The sequence below is a fragment of the Anarrhichthys ocellatus genome, unplaced genomic scaffold, assembly GCF_004355925.1.
Source record: "Anarrhichthys ocellatus isolate YVR2014 unplaced genomic scaffold, GSC_Weel_1.0 scaffold579, whole genome shotgun sequence".
Lineage (NCBI taxonomy): Eukaryota > Metazoa > Chordata > Actinopteri > Perciformes > Anarhichadidae > Anarrhichthys > Anarrhichthys ocellatus.
Window position 1 is genome coordinate 20085 of NW_022280553.1, and position 6855 is coordinate 26939.

A 6855-nucleotide genomic window follows, 5' to 3' on the forward strand; every position below is an offset into this window, starting at 1 on the left:
ATTGTGGGATCCTTCCTGCACTAACTGCAGGGCAGCAGGATGAGCTGGCCTCTGACTGCGTGTGTGTGTGTGTACTCACCATCTCTCGGGAAATGAGGAAATGATCTCTCAGAGCATCAGTGTGCACTCTGGTTTTTAATAGCTGAGCACACAAAGTGGAGTTGGTGCAGAGTAGTAAACTCTAAAATGGAGTGTCCAAAAAGGTGACCTCATTGGCAAAATAAGTTGTGTGATTGTTGCCAAAGCTGTGTTTGAATCCTGTTCAGAATTGTATTACAATTCAGGGATAATGTGAATTTGTGACAGTTAAAATATCTCCCATTTAGCAAGAGGAGCTACAGAAGTATCAACAAACTCCTGGCAAAATGGCAACAGACAGAAGGTACAGAAGTAGCATCTTATTGGGGTGACTAGGAATAGGTAAACAAAGCATGGGACTACAACATCCATTTCTTCATATACGTTTACATTCCAATTCCTTTTTTTGTCATTTGTTTTACAGTAAAGACAATCCAAACATCTATCGCAGGTCTAGAGAGAGGGATCCCTCCTCAGTGGCTCTTCCTGAGGTTTTGTCTATTTTATTACTGTTAAGGTTTTTTTCCTTGTCCAAAGCAAAGCCAAAGGACAGAGGTTTTCATATGTTGTACAGATTGTAAAACCCTTTGAGGAAAATTTGTGATATCGGGCTATATAAATAAAAATGACTTGACGGGATTATGCTGCTGTTTCCATGAATGCATTCCAATCATTTTACCATGGCCCTATCATTTCCTTAACTTAACCATAGATACAGCAGGTCAGAAAACAGGTCAAAGATTCAGTTTTGTCATATGCATTAAGGAATGCACTGACGAATGTCATCGTGCTGATAAGTTCTCAAATCTTCAGTCAGGTTTAAGAGTAATCTAAAGGCTAACTTTGGAAGATATCTATATTTGACAAACTGACTCTTGAAGCCTCATGTTGGCTTTAGATGAGCTTTGGATTAGTTTCGCACAAAACAAGGATTTCCATTTGGAAGCCATTTAAGAGGGGATCTTAATATGCTTCCGTTTCAATGGTTTTAAGACAGACTTGAAAAATTGTGAACCTTATCTTTAACATCTGTTTCATTGCCCTCTCTGGTTTAAAGTCTCAAGACCACTGCATCTTTGACAGAAATGCACACTGGTGCACTTGGTAATGGTAAACGGCTTTCTAGTCTTCCGACCGCTCAAAGCGCTTTAACACTACATGTCAATATTCAGCCACTCACTTATTCATACACTGATGGCAGAGGCTGCCGTACAAAGCGCCACCTGCACATCAGATTCTAATCTGATCCTTCCCACACCAATGGCACAGTGAACAATAGTGATGTCACATTGTACTGAGTCACCTTGGAGTACACTTTACATCACTGCAGCAAGGTAAGAAATCAAACCACGACAGTGAGCAAAACCTACATCTTTAGCTGCTGGTAAGCTACTCTAGAATACTGCACACAAATGCATTCATGGCAACAGAACTTGTAAAATATAACAGACTTTAACTCAGAGGTAGCAGATCAGCCTGCAGAAGTACAGTAAACTAGCCTCAAAGTGAGGAGAGGCAGCTCTTTGTCTACAATGTAAGCAAATGTAACACTTAAACAACTAAATCATTTACTTTATCTAATGCCCCAGAAAAAACAAAAGCAAGCATTCACAATTTTAAATATTTTACTATTTGATGCCTTACAGTCATTGTTTACATTCCAATGTGGATATAGAGGTATAAAAACATCACAATTACAAAATGAGACCTTTGGCTTTTCATTTCTAATTTGATCTATTGTTATTCTCAGTTGTCACATGAGAAACTCATACAGGCTGATGACTGCAGCTGAGTGTCTGTCTGTGATGAGTCTTTCCTGCTGGCGAGCCTTCAGCTGACGGTCACTGTGATTGGTCACGCAGCTTCCCGCTCAGCTCCTGCAGCTCTGTGATGAGTTGTTCCAGAGCAGCGACACCGTCCTGCAGCTCGGCGTGGATCTGACCCGTCGCCACATCTGTGTGCGTTTGCTGGAACAAAGTAATGCAGAGGACAAAGGTAAAATAATAATGTAATGCATTGAAGGGTCAAATTGTCAACATTGTTAATTTTGGACTTATTAACAGTGAATGATTTGGATGTGCAGAGAAGCAGATTCCGTGCCTTAATATGCTGTTACCATGCATTCATTCAGAGAGTGGACTTAAGAGTTGGAATCCTTCAGTTATACTTTAAAGCACATCACATCAACATTGAATCAGCTTATTTAGGACCTCTGGCACAGTGTGAGCTGAGCAGCAACTCCTCTGCTCAATCATTGAAACTATATTATTAGCTAATGTAATGTTAGATCAGCAGCCGGAGAGAGACCGATAGCTGTCATCAAGATCAATGTACGGGAGATCTGCTATCCTCAGCTTGGTCAGAGGAGACGTACCATGGTTTTTATTGTTAAAGTATACGACTACATTCAGCAATAAATACAGTTCCTCTTTATCATTCATTTTTAATGATAAAATGTATCAAAGCAATGTAGCTGGTTTATCTAGTTACAAATTAATTATCAAGTTCTTTGAAGTTGACAGCAAAATAATGTTTGAACCTTTTGTCAGTGGCAGTCCTGAGGAGTACTGAATTACCCTCTGTTGATCCTAAAGATTCTCCTTTGTTTCTCTAAAGTTATGCCTAAAACCATATGTACAATATCCATTCTCATAACATTGTAACATGATGTTGTAGCACTCATCGGGTGTACAGTTTTCACAGTATCAATACTGCGTTGGGTTCTCATCTTGAGGTTTCAGACCATGAATCACTCAAGATTCCACCCTGGATGACCTGGGTGTTGTATGCTTGTAAATCTGCATCTCCACCATTTGTCTTAATGGACCTGTTTAGACCGACAACTTTAATGATGTGGCCCAGTAAAAGTGTTGTGGATAGTCTACGTGAGCTCCCTGGTGCCACTCTTTACCTGCTTGTTGTGCAGATAAAGAGCCACGGCTTCATAGAGAAACTATGGACATGATACTTCAATGCCAGCTCCTGCAGTATTATCAAGCAAGAGGCAGCTATAGCTCTATAGATTGCATATGTTCTGCTGTATTTCTGTTGAAGAAAGTCACATCTGTCCTCTACATTTTACAGTTTGTGGTCGACATTTCCTTTATGACACCGACGCAAGAAAACAGGAATAAAAGGCAGTGACGTCTTTGTTGCCATGCGCTCTACCATCAGCCTTGAGTCATGGGAAGTGTGTGAGTGTGTGTGGGGGGGGGGGGAGGCTGTACCTTAGCTTTGGTGGCCAGACTCTTGAGGCTGAGGCGGGTGGAGGAGAGCATCTGAAGAGCTTCCGTTGGATTACTTTTCTTCTTACAGCAACTCATGGTCACTGAGTGAGAGAGAGAGTCAGAGAGAGAGAGAGAGAGAGAGAGAATGGATCAAGCTGGTTGGATTTGTTGCTTTTGAGTCTCTGTTGTGTTTTGTCCTGGATTTCACTTCTCCGTGTTTAAATGGTACTAGTTCAGTGCACGTTCAAAACTTTCCGGGATGATTGCAACTTGACACTGCGCTGCGCTTCCTTGGTAATGAGCAGTACACCTGTCATGACATAGTAGCACCCCCTAGCAATGCTAGAGTATAAGCATTGATGACGCAGTCATTTGGGTTCAAAAGCTCTCACTAACAATGGCAGGGATCGAGTTGTACCCAGCATGCGGTTTCCCGGTGTAACAGTTAATATTATAGCTAGTGACGAAGAGCAAACTGTACTCGGCATGCTGTTTGGCCGTGTAACGGTAAATATTGGGCCCCAGCGGTAGTGTCAAAAAAATTGAGGTGGAAAATAACCAATTACATTTACCAAAGAAGAGGATTTATGTACAACTCTGAGCTACTTTACTTTGGTATTTCCATTACATGCCACTTCAACTCCACTTCATTTTAGAGGAAAATATTGTACATTTTAATAGTTTCTCTACAGGCAGAGTCAGATTTGACATTTTCAGTTCAATACCCATATTGACATTTGGTACATTGATAATGAAATCCTCCGCGAATCGCCACCTTATCGTGGTGGAGGAGTTTGAGTGGCTCAGTGATCCTGGGAGCTATGTTGTCCGGGGCATTAGCCCCTGGTAGGGTCTCCCAAGGCAAACAGGTTTCAGGGGAGAGCCCAGACTAAGAGCGGTTCAAAACGACCCCTATGATAGTTAGCCCACGGACTTCAGCCACCTCGCCCGGACCAGGGAAACCGGGGCACCCTCCCGGAGCCAGACCCAGGAGGGGAGCTCGTAGGCGAGCGTCTGGTGGCCGGGCCTTTGCCCATGGGGCCCGGTCGGGCTCAGCCCGAATAAACACCATGGAGCAGCCACCCTGTGGACCCACCACCCGCAGGGACAAGCATCGGGGTCGGGTGCTATGCAGACCGGGCGGTGGGTCGGGCGGGAGGCCCGGGCATGCCGATAGCCGGCGGCATAGACTAGCTCTAGGGACGTGGAACGTCACCTCGCTAGCGGGGAAAGAGCCGGAGCTGGTGCAGGAGGTGGAGCGATACCAGCTAGATATAGTTGGACTCACCTCCACACACAGCGTTGGCTCTGGAACCAAGCTCCTGGAGAGGGGTTGGACTTTGTCCTTTTCTAGAGTTGCCCAGGGTGAGAGGCGCCGGGCAGGAGTGGGGATACTCACGAGACCCCGGCTGAGCGCCGCTGTGTTGGACTTCTCCCCGAAGAACGAGAGGGTCGCCTCCATGCGCCTACGGGTTGCGGGGAGCAAGGCTCTGACTGTGGTTTGTGCTTATGCACCAAACAGCAGTTCGGAGTATCCGGCATTCTTGGAGTCAGTGGGAGGGGTCCTGGAAAGGGCGCCGCCTACCGACTCCATAGTTCTCCTGGGGGACTTCAACGCTCACATGGGCAATGACGGAGAAACCTGGCGGGGGGGTGATTGGGAGGAACGGCTTGCCCGATCTGAACACGAATGGTGTTTCGTTATTGGACTTCTGTGCTTGCCACGGTTTGGCCATAACGAACACTATGTTCGAACATAAGGTGGCTCATAAGTGTACCTGGTACCAGAACACCTTAGGCCGGAGATCAATGACCGAATTTGTAATCGTATCATTTGATTTGCGGCCGTATGTCTTGGACACTCGGGTGAAGACAGGAGCAGAGCTGTCAACTGATCACCACCTGGTGGTGAGTTGGATCAGATGGCAGGGGAACCGGTTGGAAAGACCTGGCAAGCCCAAACGTGTAGTGAGGGTGAACTGGGAATGTCTGGCGGAGGACCCTGTCTGGGAGGTCTTTAACTCCCACCTCCGGAAGAACTTCTCACACATCCCGAGGAAGGTTGGGGACACGGAATCCGAATGGACCATGTTCAAAGCCTCTATTGTGGACGCGGCCGCTAGGAGCTGTGGCCGGAAGGTCATCGGTGCCTGTCGTGGCGGCAACCCGAGAACCCGGTGGTGGACACCGGAGGTGAGGGAAGCCGTCAAGCTGAAGGAGACCTTCAAGGCCTGGTTGGCCCAGGGGTCTCCTGAAGCAGCTGACAGGTACCGGCAGGCCAGAAGGGCTGCAGCTGCGGTGGTCGCGAATGCTAAAACTCGGGCATGGGAGGAGTTCGGGGAGGCCATGGAGAAGGACTTTCGGTTGGCCTCAAGGAGGTTCTGGCAAATCATCCGACGGCTCAGGAAGGGAAAGCAGGGCTTACCCCAGGCTGTTCTCAGCAGGGGGGGGGGGGGACTGCTAACCCGGACGGAGGACATCGTCGGGCGGTGGAAAGAGCACTTTGAGTAACTCCTAAACCCGACCAACATGTCCTCTGCAGAGGAGGCAGCGCCTGAGGACCTAGGGGGAAGGCTCACCCATATCCCTGGCAGAGGTCGCTGAGGTAGTTAAAAAGCTCCTTGGTGGCAAGGCGCCGGGGGTGGATGAGATCTGCCCTGAGATGCTGAAGGCGCTGGACATAGTTGGGCTGTCCTGGCTGACACGCCTCTTCAATGTCGCATGGGGGTCGGGATCAGTGCCCATGGAATGGCAGACCGGGGTGGTGGTTCCCATCTTCAAAAAGGGGGACCGGAGAGTGTGCTCGAATTACCGGGGTATCACACAACTCAGCATCCCGGGGAAGGCTTATGCCAGGGTGCTGGAAAGGAGGCTCCGACCGCTTGTCGAACCTCAGATTCAAGAGGAGCAGTGTGGATTCCGTCCCGGCCGTGGAACAGTGGACCAGCTCTTTACCCTCGCAAGACTACTGGAGGGGTTCTGGGAGTTTGCCCAACCAGTCTACATGTGCTTTGTGGACTTGGAGAAGGCTTTCGACCGGGTCCCTCGGGGGGTCTTGTGGGGGGGTGCTGCGGGACTATGGGGTGCCGGACCCGTTACAACGGGCGATCCGGTCTCTGTACGACTGCAGTAGGAGCTGTGTCCGCATTCTCGGCAATAAGTCAGACACGTTCCCGGTGGGTGTTGGCCTACGCCAGGGCTGCCCTTTGTCACCGGTCCTGTTCGTGATTTTCATGAACAAGATATCTAGGCGCAGCCTGGGGGCGGAGAACGTCAGTTTCGGGGGTCTCGGGATCGCCTCTCTGCTATTTGCAGATGATGTGGTCCTGTTAGCCTCCTCGGATCATGACCTCCAGCATTCACTGGGGCGGATTGCAGCCGAGTGTGAAGCGGCAGGGATGAGAGTTAGCACCTCCAAATCTGAGGCCATGGTTCTCTGCCGGAAACCGGTGGATTGCTCCCTCCAGGTGGGGACGGAGTGTCTACCTCAAGCGAAGGAGTTTAAGTATCTCGGGGTCTTGTTCACGAGTGAGGGTAAGATGGAGCGGGA

The 6855-nt window shown here is 48.4% G+C and overlaps 1 long non-coding RNA gene across 1 annotated transcript; it reads right to left on the reverse strand.

Moving 5' to 3' along the window:
* Positions 1-1689: 1689 nt before the first annotated feature.
* On the reverse strand, positions 1690-4120 carry LOC116376758 (uncharacterized). The gene is made up of 2 exons (XR_004212143.1): positions 3306-4120; positions 1690-2045 (listed from the first exon to the last, which is right to left on the reverse strand). It is a non-coding gene; the product is annotated as an uncharacterized LOC116376758 (long non-coding RNA).
* Positions 4121-6855: the final 2735 nt, after the last annotated feature.